The sequence below is a fragment of the Sorex araneus genome, chromosome 1 (genome assembly GCF_027595985.1).
Source record: "Sorex araneus isolate mSorAra2 chromosome 1, mSorAra2.pri, whole genome shotgun sequence".
NCBI classification, from domain to species: Eukaryota; Metazoa; Chordata; class Mammalia; order Eulipotyphla; family Soricidae; genus Sorex; species Sorex araneus.
Genome location: NC_073302.1, coordinates 313,288,520 through 313,300,181, shown reverse-complemented (window position 1 = coordinate 313,300,181; position 11,662 = coordinate 313,288,520). Strand labels below are relative to the sequence as shown.

The 11,662-nt window shown below is 41.8% G+C and overlaps 1 pseudogene; it reads left to right on the top strand.

Annotated features, from left to right (window-relative positions):
• The first annotated feature begins 510 nt into the window (after positions 1-510).
• On the top strand, positions 511-1,746 carry LOC101557800 (heterogeneous nuclear ribonucleoprotein A1-like; annotated as a pseudogene).
• The last annotated feature ends 9,916 nt before the right edge of the window (positions 1,747-11,662 follow it).

The window sequence follows — 11,662 nt, the reverse complement described above, 5'->3', positions numbered from 1 at the left end:
CTGCGTCTCTATTTTTAGCCACACAAATTTGCCTTAAAGAAAGGATCGCACAGCACCCATCCCTAAGGAGAGCAGATGAATTACTGAACGGATCCAATCACTATAGACAAAGACTGCCTTTTTGTTTTTATTTTTAATGTCTTATTTAAAAAAAAAAAAACAAACCAACAGGACCAATGCTCCTGATTATTCATGCATCGCCACTGCATGCCGACTACACACAGCGAGCCTGGTCTCTCCACCTTTATACCCCAGGACCTGCTCTCACCCTCCCACCCTGAGTTCCCTTAGATCATAGAAGGCTTGAACAACAGGGCATTCTAAAAAGTACTTCTAAGGTTAGTCCAAGAGAATAAGTTTCTTGAAAAGTCGGAGGACAGAAAAGAGGACCGTCTTAAACTGTGAATAAAAACATAAAGGTTAGATACGTTCGTTCAGTTACTCCTTTCTCCTCCCGGGCGCCGCCGAGTAAGCACCGTCGAGGTTTCCTTTCCTACAGCCGTCGTGTCTAAGCCCGAGTCCCCCAAAGGGCCCGAGCAGCTGCGGAAACTCTTCATCGGAGGGCTAAGCTTTGAAAGGACCGACGAGAGCCTGAGAAGCTATTTTGAGCAATGGGGCACACTCACGGACTGCGTGGTAATGAGCGATCCCAACACCCAGCGCTCCCCAGGCTTTGGGTTTGTCGCCTACGCCACCGTGGAGGAGGTGGCTGCAGCCATGAATGCAAGGTCACACAAGGTGGACGGCAGAGTTGTGGAACCAAAGAGGGCTGTCTCGAGTTCAGAACATTCTCAAAGACCTGGTGCCCACTTAACTGTGAAAAAGATTTTGGTCGGTGGCATCAAAGAAGACACATAATCACCTAAGAGATTATTTTGAACAGTATGGGGAAATTGAGGTGATTGAAATCATCACTGACCGAGGTAGTGGCAAGAAGAGAGGCTTTGCTTTTGTAACATTCGATGGCCATGATTCTATGGACAAGACTGTCATTCAGAAGTACCATACTGTCAATGGCCACAACTGTGAAGTAAGAAAAGCCCCGTCTAAGCAAGAGATGGCCAGTGCTTCATCCAGTCAAAGTGGTCGTGGAGGTGGTTTTGGTGGGAATGACAACTTTGGCCGAGGAGGAAACTTAAGTGGGCGAGGTGGATTTGGTGGCAGCCCAGGTGGTGGTGGATATGGTGGCAGTGGGGATGGCTATAATGGATTTGGCAATGATGGAAGCAATTTTGGAGGTGGTGGAAGTTACAATGATTTTTGCAGATACAACAATCAGTCTTCAGATTTTGGACCCATGAAGGGTGGAAATTTTGGAGGCCGAAGCTCAGGCCCCTATGGTGGTGGAGGCCAGTACTTCGCTAAACCATGAAACCAAGGTGGCTATGGTGGTTCCAGCAGTAGCAGCAGCTATGCCAGTGGCAGAAGGTTTTAATTACCAGAAAACAAAGCTTAGCAGGAGAGGAGAGCCAGAGAAGTGACAGGGAAGCTACAGGTTACAACAGATTTTTGAACTCAGCCAAGCACTGTGGAGGTAGGGCCTAGCTGCTACAAAGAAGACGTGTTTTAGACAATACTCATGTGTATGGGCAAACACTCGAGGACTGTATTTGTGACTAATTGTATAACAGGTTATTTTAGTTTCTGTTCTGTGGAAAGTGTAAAGCATTCCAACAAAGGGTTTTAATGTAGATTTTTTTTTTGCACCCATGCTGTTGATTGCTAAATGTAATAGTCTGATCATGACGCTGAATAAATGTGTCTTTAAAAAAAACAAAAAACAAACCACCCCCCCAAAAATCCAAAAAGCTTAGTAGAACTTAGGAGGCTCAGTGGTTTAATATCCCACTCATACTGCTTTGCACATTATGGATTGTTGTGTGTGCATATTCATGTATAGGCATATACACATTTTTAAGATATTCTTATTTTCTTTTATAGCAGAGCCTGGAAAGCTCCCCGTGGTGTAGTCGATATGCCTAATGCAGTAACAACAAGTCTCACAATGGAGACGTTACTGGTGCCTGCTTGAGCAAATCAATGAACAACGGGATGACAATGCTACTTATTTTCATTTAAGAGATCCTGTATGCATATAGAGTCAGTTTTGATGCCTGCATATATGTGTACAGGTACACAGGGACCATAATTATAACTCGGTGGACTTTAAATTCATGCTCAGAAGCATCATGTATATTAAAGGTAACTAAGTGAATAATATAATCAATTTCAGAATTTTCCTATAGCTTTCTAAAGTGATATCTTCTTCCAAGAGATTTAGTAGGGTTGAGGTTAAAAATCTCAGAGGCTAGGATGGGAGGGTCAGCTGGTTATCTGCCTGAAATTCACTTTCTATTATTTGATTCAAGAATTTTCAATTTTACTTCTAGAGCCATGTTCCTGTCAGAATCACTCTTTTCTGTAGATGTGACTTTGTGACCTCAGACCAATAAAAATAAATCAGATTTAATCAATGTGAGGCATGGTATCAGAATTTTAGGTAGACCTTTCAAAGTAGATGACTTAACCAGGAGATAGATCATTTTGGTCATTTTTGTCATTTCGCCCCCCCTCCCACCCACCATCTCCTCCCTTTCCTTTTATTGACTGAACTGGGCCTGGTGCCTTAGCAATGATTCTAACCTCCTGTGTCTGAATGACAATGGGAATCATGTGCAGAGAGAATGGAGTAGAGAGTGCAGGGATATGGGTTCTGACCTAGTTTGTAAATTCTGTTCCTACTCAATGCTGTCAACCAATCATCTCTGACCTTTTTGTTTAATGTGAGGGTATAAAACACGTTTCTGATTCATTTTGGTTTTCTCTTTCTGCAGCCAAATCTATTTCCAAAGTGTATGCTTACAAATGCAGGAAAATCTTTCGATCAAAGTGGGAAAATAATGCCATGTAGTGGCTTTTGGTGATGGCCATGTGGGTGTTCTTTCAGTACTGGAGTTTGCATAGTACTGAAAATAATTGCTCACACAATTGATTCTGAGCAAACTTGATATGGATCAGAATGAAATGGGGGTGGTGAGGGAGAGAGGGAGAGGGAAGAAGAGTGAGAGAGAGAGAACAAAGTAACAAAGAAGTATTCTTTTTCTTCTATAAGAGTGTTATGGAAAATTGAATAATGGAAATATTCAAACTGAATATTTTTGGAACTATTTTATTATAAAATAACAACCCCTGCTGTTTCTTTCCAAGCCAATTAAGAAAGTACAAATGAAGGTAAAGGGTTTAGATATTGACTTTTTTGCTAATTAGATATGTTCATTAATGATAATGTCCTTTCTTACTTAAAATGGGTTATGATTCAGAATGTAAAATTGTGTTAGATTTTTCTTTTGTCCTTATCCAGTCTGATTTACTTGAGAGTATCAATGTGAATATGTTGAAGTATCTACTACTGCTTTTGTAAGGTGTGCTACTTTTATCTTTCATAAATATTTGTGGGTGTTTGTTGCATTAGATGTGGAATGTGACCATATTTTAAGGATCCCTATATGTGTTTCTCTGAATAATGTTGATATATATATCTGCACACATACATATCCCCCACAAAGTATGCAATTGAATTTCTACACCTTTTCAGACAAATGCCTTTATTATCTTTCATTTAATGGTGCTTAGATTGTCTTTCAACAAAGGCTCAGTTTTGTGAAACAAAAGGATAACTAAGGAAGCAGATTATTAAATCTCTCCTCTCAGATTATTAAAGCACTACTCAGTGTTTCCTCTTCCTCTCCCCACTTTATTCTGTAGCACTTATGATCAAAATGCTCTAAATTTCAGCAATTTTTGAAAATTCTTCTGTTTTTCACTTTTGGATTGTGTTCTGGACTTACTACTGGCTCTGTGCTTAGGAATTACTCCTGGCAGGGATTAAATACTATGTAGCGTACTGTGGTTCAAACCTGGGCCAGCAACATTCAAGGCAAGATGCTTCCCCACGGTACTATCTCTCTGGGTTCCTGTATTTTTTTCATTTTTATGACTTGCTCCCCCCAATAGGCTATATGTCCCTTGGAGAGACCAAGTATTGTTCACGACTATTAAATTCCCAGCACCTAGAATAAGATTTGATGTTTTGCATACACTGAGAACTTTCATAGACTTGATGAACTAATTACATTCACTAGCAAAAGACAAAATAATACCACTTTATAATTAAATTTGAGGAGTTATTTAGTAAACTGATTTCAGCACTGGCATCAGGTACATTTTAGATTAGTTTCTGGTGGTCGATTTCCCTTTGCTTTTTATATTTCCCAAGTACTCTGGGAGGTGACCATTATTATAGAAATAAGGAAAGCTGTATTTGACCTGCCAAAATTCAGAACACATTCAAGTGACCGGATCATTCCCCACTATGGGGTAAATCTTCTTATAGGGAATATGATAGGAGCACAGGAGGAAGCTCCTTAAGGAAATACCATGTTCAGGCCAGAAATTTGAAGATGTGGGTTTATGTATCAGTGGAAATGCCACCACTGGGGGAGAAGCATGCTATTACGGGCAGTTAGACAGCAGCAAATAGAGCAATAGGTAATGCATAATAGCAGAGGGAAAGGAAGGAATCAAAATTGCTTAGAAATGCTCAAGTGTAGTGCAATATTGGAGTGTGACTATGACTGATAGCTAAAGTATCAGCCATGCCTTATATGTTTTCCTATACCTTTCTGATAAACCTAAAAGCAAAGATTTTCTTGCAAATGGTTTTTCTGAAGTAGACATTCTTGGAGTTCAGAATCTCTCTTAAGTCACTAATGATAGGTGAATTATTGGATAGTCTTTGGCATAGGACAGTGTCCAAGAACCTAGACAGGTAAGGAAACCATCTGTCATCTGAACAACTCTACTGGTCACTTATTTAGGAAAAACATTTAGGTCTGAGCATATATTGAGATAAAGTAGCACTGTATCACTGTTGTCCCATTGCTCATTGATTTGCTCGAGTGGGCACCAGTAACATCTACATTGTGAGACTTGTTACTGTTTTTGGCATATCAAATAAGCCATGGGTAGCTTTCCAGGCTCTGCTATGTGGGGGGGGGATACTCTTGGTAGCTTGCCAGGCTCTCCAAGAGGAGATAAAGTACAGATATTAAAATTTTAAGTCAAAGTATTCAATATGAAGAAGAAAGTATGTAGTATTTCTGATTCTTAGTACACTACTCTGAATACATAGGGATAAATCCTTCCATTTTGTCCAGTGTGTTTTTTAAGCAAACATTATTTTAGTTTATATAGAGATGACATAATCTTGAAACTTGAGTTTTGTTCATCAAGGACTCTGAGTATTTTTAAATGCCTATGAATGTCTGACAGGTTTCAAGCATCGTAACATTCTCTAGGGACAAATCCATCCTATTTTTGAATCTTTGAATTTATTTTAAAATTTATTTAGTGTAGGGAGCCAGAGCACATTGCGCATGTGCGCATGCGCATGAGCGCGCATGCGCGACAACCACATTGCACATGCGCAACAACCACACTGCGCATGCGCAACGACCGCATTGCGCATGCGTGGCGAGAGCCAATAGAGCGCCACCTCATATGGGGTGATTGGCGAGAGCCAATAGAATGAGCGCCACCCTATATGGGGTGATTGGCGAGAGCCAATAGATGAGATGAGCACCACCTTAGAGGCGGGGCAACCAGGCTATATAAGGACTGCCATTACCCGGGTTGTTGTTCTTTCGTTCTTTTCTCATCGGGAGTTAACTGAATAAAACAGCTGCAGAAGGATCCTCAACCCGTGTCGTCTCACTCTTTGCTGGAGAAGGGAAATCGCGACGCGGGGAAATCCATCTTGCACCGCGAGGAAGAACCCCTCCTTTTGGAGGGAGGATTCAGAACTGCAGGGACGACTGCTCAGAGAGGTGTGCTGCGGACCACTGCCCAGTGTTGGTAAGAAAAGAATGCCTGTTTCCTGGTGGTGGGGAGCACTCTTTGTCCTCCTTATTTGGATTTGCCTTCTCTTTTGCTCTTGTGTCTTTACTATCGGCACTGAGGCGACTTGGAAGATGGTTCAAAATTGTTTGGAGGATGAGGCATGCTCCATAGTGGTCAGGGAAGGCTGGCAGGTGTTTGAAAAGGTCCAAAACAGCTTGTCAGAAACCAAGCGATCAGAAGGGCTGGGCGCGTGTAGGAAAATACCCACCAATAAGGAAAAAGGACTGCCCGGTGGGGGCAAGAAGTTAGAAATAAATAAGGAAAAAGGACTGCCCGGTGGGGGCAAGAAGTTAGAAATAAATAAGGATGAAATCAATGGGAAGGTGCTTTCGGGTTTGATTGACACTGGTGCAGATGTAATGATCATTGCCAAAAAAGACTGGCCAAAAGAGTGGCCCCTCACCCCCTCACTGACTCACCTTCAGGGTACAGGCCAATCCCAAAACCCTATGTTAAGTTTGTCCCCACTTGATTGGCGCACCGGGGAGGGCAAATCCGGGACTGTATGCCCTTATGTTCTGCCTGGGCTCCCTGTCAAACTCTGGGGCAGGGATATTCTCTCACAAATGGGCTTTTTACTAATTGACACCTAGGGCCCCCTTCCCATTGAAAAATTACAGGCCGCCAAGTTGTTAGTGCAGGAACAGCCCGGCACGCCACCCCCATTTTTGTGATAAAAAAGAAATCCGGTAACTGGAGGCTCCTCCATGACCTCCGGGAAATAAATAAAACTATGATCCCCATAGACGCCACCCAGCCTGGCATCCCTTGCCCGTCGGCTATTCCCCACGGCAGCTAAGATTGTCCTTATTCTTAAGAATTGCTTTTTCTCCATTCCCCTCCACCCAGAGGATTGCAAGCGTTTTGCCTTTTCTCTCCCTGTCACAAACTGCGCTGGGCCCCAGCCCTCGCTTCCACTGGATTCATTTTTTGGGGTATGCACCCTCCCCAGCTTTTCCTTGGTTTTGAACTTGCTGCCGTGTCCAAATTATTTGCCTCGACCCCTCATCCCTTTAATCTTTATACAGATAGCTTTTATATTGCCACCCCCCCCCTTTTGCCTCTAGATTGCTAGCTTTTTATTAGAAAGAGCCCGATGTACATTGTAGCAACCCCATTGTCAGGGGGACAAGACCAAAGGTAATGTGGACTCCCGTAGGGCAGGTTTAAGAATTTCTGTGTGTTAAAGATAAAAACCATATGATCATATCAATAGATGCAGAGAAAGCATTTGACAAGATCCAACATCCTTTCATGATGAAAACCCTCGCCAAAATGGGGTTTGGAGGAACTTTCCTCAAGATAGTCGAAGCCATCTATCACAAGCCTACGGCAAGCATTATCCTCAACGGGGAAAAACTAAGGGCCTTTCCTCTGAGATCAGGCACAAGACAAGGATGCCCACTCTCACCACTGCTCTTCAATATAGTACTGGAAGTACTTGCGATAGCTATTAGACAAGAAAAAGAGATTAAGGGCATCCAGATAGGAAGGGAAGAAATCAAACTCTCACTATTTGCAGACGACATGATACTATATCTAGAGAAGCCTAAAACCTCTACTAAGAAACTCTTAGAAACAATAGACTTATACAGTAAAGTTGCAGGCTACAAAATCAATACCCAAAAATCCATGGCCTTCATATATGCAAACAATGAGGCAGAGGAAAGGGACATGAAAAAAGCAATCCCATTCACAATCGTGCCCCAGAAAATCAGGTACCTCGGAATCAGCTTAACCAAGGAAGTAAAAGACCTTTACAAAGAAAACTACAAAACGCTACTCCATGAAATCAAAGAGGACATGAGGAAATGGAAACATATACCCTGCTCGTGGATAGGGAGAATCAATGTTGTCAAAATGGCAATACTCCCTAAAGCATTATACAGATTCAATGCGATCCCTATAAGTATACCCATGACATTCTTCAAAGAAATGGATCAAGCAATCCTAAAATTCATATGGAATAACAAACGTCCAAGGATAGCTAAAACAATTCTTGGGAAAAAGATGATGGGAGGCATCACCATCCCCAACCTCAAACTTTACTACAAAGCAGTAACAATTAAAACAGCATGGTACTGGAACAAAGGCAGAGCCGTAGACCAATGGAACAGGGTGGAATATCCCTACACACAACCCCAAATGTATGACCATCTAATCTTTGATAAGGGAGCAAGAGATGTGAAGTGGAGCAAGGAAAGCCTCTTTAACAAATGGTGCTGGCACAACTGGACAATCACATGCAAAAAAATGGGTTTAGACCTTGACCTGACACCATGCACAAAAGTCAGATCAAAATGGATTAAAGACCTCAACATTAGACCACAAACCATAAGGTACATTGAAGACAAGGTCGGCGAAACCCTCCACGATATTGAAGATAAAGGTATCTTCAAACGTGACACGGAACTAAGCAATCTAGTAAAAACAGAGATCAACAAATGGGACTACATTAAACTAAAAAGCTTCTGCACCGCAAGAGATACAGTGACCAGAATCCAAAGACTATCCACAGAATGGGAAAGGATATTTACACAATACCCATCAGATAAGGGGTTGATATCAATGGTATATAAAGCACTGGTTGAACTCTACAAGAAGAAAACATCCAACCCCATCAAAAAATGGGGCGAAGAAATGAACAGAAACTTTACCAAGGAAGAAATACGAATGGCCAAAAGGCACATGAAAAAGTGCTCTGCATCACTAATCATCAGAGAGATGCAGATCAAAACAACTTTGAGATACCACCTCACACCACAGAGACTAGCACACATCCAAAAGAACAAAAGCAACCGCTGTTGGAGAGGATGTGGGGAGAAAGGGACCCTTCTTCACTGCTGGTGGGAATGCCGACTGGTTCAGCCCTTCTGGAAAACAATTTGGACGACTCTCAAAAAATTGGATATTGAATTCCCATTTGACCCAGCAATACCACTGCTGGGAATATATCCCAGAGAGGCAAAAAAGTACAATCGAAACAACATCTGCACATGTATGTTCATCGCAGCACTGTTTACAATAGCCAGAATCTGGAAAAAACCCGAATGCCCCAGAACGGATGACTGGTTGAGGAAACTTTGGTACATCTATACAATGGAATACTATGCAGCTGTTAGAAAAAAGGAGGTCAAGAATTTTGTAGTCAAGTGGATGGGCATGAAAAGTTTCATGCTGAGTGAAATGAGTCAGAAAGAGAGAGACAGACATAGAAAGATTGCACTCATCTATGGTATATAGAATAACAGAGTGGGAGACTAACACCCAAGAACTGTAGAAATAAGTACCAGGAGGTTGACTCCATGGCTTCGAGGCTGGCCCCACGTTCCGGGGAAAGGTCAACTCAGAGAAGCGATCACCAACTACATTGTAGTCGAAGGCCATGTGGGGGAAGGGAGTTGCGGGCTGAATGAGGGCTAGAGACTGAGCACAGCGGCCACTCAACACCTTTATTGCAAACCACAACAGCTAATTAGAGAGAGAAAACAGACGGGAATGCCTTGCCACAGTGGCAGGGTGGGGTGGGGGGGAGATGGGATTGGGGAGGGTGGGAGGGACACTGGGTTTACGGGTGGTGGAGAATGGGCACTGGTGAAGGGATGGGTTCCAAACTTTGTATGAGGGAAGTATAAGCACAAAAGTGTATAAATCTGTAACTGTACCCTCACGGTGATTCTCTAATTAAAAATAAATAAATTTAAAAAAAAAAAAAAGAATTTCTGTGTGAATGTGGTGCGTGGGGTGCGCACCGGAATGAAAGAGGACCGGTCCGAATGAGTGCAGGAGTGTGATTTGTGCGAGTGCCTTTAGTGTGTGTGTATATTTGTCTCATTATGTTTCTCTTAGTTATGCTTATTATTATCAGCAGAGAAGTCAGGAAAATGCAAGATCATGTGGTTGAGTGTTTAATAATATCAGGAATGAAAAAGAGTGTCGCTAAGGTGGTCTATCCACCTCAGAAGTACTCTTGATCTTAAAATTGTAACATCTGACAACTTAGGTTTCAACAACTTTGTCATGGATTGTTTTGCCGGCTTATATCAACAAAAGCGCTTTCTTGACCCAATTTTAATAAGCAGGAAACTGGCTGGTCAGGCAGAGAAACGGGGAGCAATGTTCCCAATCGGCCAACAGGGCTTAACTTTGCCCTGGGGACTTGTTCCTTCCTTTCTCAGTCTATCAGTTTTTTCCCTGCCATTTCTGAAGGGTCAGATCGATAGATCAACTGCAGATGTGTGCACATGTACATGTGGTGTTTTTAGTGAACTTATTGTCTGTCTGTTTGTCTGTCTCTCTATGTGGAACACTTGAGTGCTGGAGCCAGAGTGGGAATCAGTGGTAAAAATTAGGCCTGGGGAAAACAGGATCATCTCAAGAGATCAGGGTGATATGCAGTTCAGCAATTTAAAGGATCTATATGATTTTGGAATCTGTTAGACCAGGTTTAAACAAAGATTTCTAATTAGAATATGGCGCCTACAACGAAATTGAAATTTTTAGTCTAAATTTTTTATTGGAAGAACATTAATAGTTATTACCAATTGAAATTCTTTTGAATTCCAGTATCTGTACTATCTAGAAACAGCTACAGAACTAGAGCCAGAAATCTAAAAGTGAATTGGGAATTCAGAGTGCAAGGTTTATCTTATAAGCCTCTGCTAATTTTAATGAGGAATTTAGCTGTTTTTCAAACAACAAAGGTACAGAAACCCTCAAAATAAACAAAGTTACTTGTGTTTCCGTAGACATTTGATAGTCAAAAAAATTTTTTTTCTATGCTATTATCGAAGTTTGGTTAAAAAAAAATATATATATATACATACATATATATATATATATATATATATAAATACCCGAAGGGCTCTTTCTGTGTTTGACAGCATGCTTGTATTGTGGAATTGATAAAGTTAGAAAGCTCATGATTTGAACTAAGGTACAAAAACTGTTGAACTTAAGCCAAAGAAGATTTACTCATGTTTCATGAAAATTGATGGTTTAAAGGTCTTATGCTGTTGTGTCAATGTACTTATACATCTGCATTGGATTATTAGAATGTGAGCTGAAATAATTGTAGTAAAAACAGGTTCGAAGAGTAATGGTTTAGTTAAAACATGAGTTTTTTGGAGTTCTAATATTGGTTGCAAAACTTGTCCTACCAGTGTTTTATTTGATTTGAGATAAAAAAAAAAATTTTAAGCTACTTAGCTCAGGGTCATAAGGAGTGAGAATTTTTAAAGATTTCCGAGTCCGCAGAATGCTTCAGGGGGAACCCCTGAGAGGGATTCTCTCTTTTCTTCTTACAGAGAACATGCGGCTCGTCATCCGGTGCCGACCCTGCGGGTTTGCAATGATGATCCTGCTGCTGACTGTGCAACCGACAGAGGCCGGATTGGGCCGGCCGGCTGAACCTACACGCCTCCTACAACAGCTGTATGGGACCCCATGCAACTGTCAGGGAGGACAATCTTCAAGTGACCCCAACGAGCTACACGAAAACCGTGGACTGTGGGACTCTGACTATATATCTCGTCACGCGGCCCAGTGCTCGGGGCAGACTGACCCAGATTTGGCAGTGCGTGCCCAAGCCTACTTTTATAAATAAGGGGGATCCCTGTCCTCAAAACTGTCAAGTGGTAGACCAGAGGAAAGAGGTATTTTACTGCAAAGCCCCATATGTCCTACGAGGGAACGTTCGGGGGTG